The 259-nt window shown below is 44.4% G+C and overlaps 1 pseudogene; it reads left to right on the plus strand.

The window, feature by feature from the left end:
• Positions 1 to 259, plus strand: part of LOC121933029 — a 14,982-nt pseudogene that overhangs the window by 14,187 nt on the left and 536 nt on the right.

The raw sequence follows: 259 nt of genomic DNA on the forward strand, positions 1-259 counted from the left end.
TCCACACAGGAGAGAAGCCATACACATGCCAACATTGTCGGAAAGGTTTTTCTCGGAAGTCAAACCTAGTGACACATCAGTTAGTCCACACAGGAGAGAAGCCATACACATGCCAACATTGTCGGAAAGGTTTTTCTCGGAAGTCAAACCTAGTGACACATCAGTTAGTCCACACAGGAGAGAAGCCATACACATGCCAACATTGTCGGAAATGTTTCTCTTTGAAATCAAGCCTAGTGAAACATGAGAGAATCCACAC

The sequence above is a fragment of the Sceloporus undulatus genome, chromosome 6 (genome assembly GCF_019175285.1).
Source record: "Sceloporus undulatus isolate JIND9_A2432 ecotype Alabama chromosome 6, SceUnd_v1.1, whole genome shotgun sequence".
Taxonomy (NCBI): domain Eukaryota; kingdom Metazoa; phylum Chordata; class Lepidosauria; order Squamata; family Phrynosomatidae; genus Sceloporus; species Sceloporus undulatus.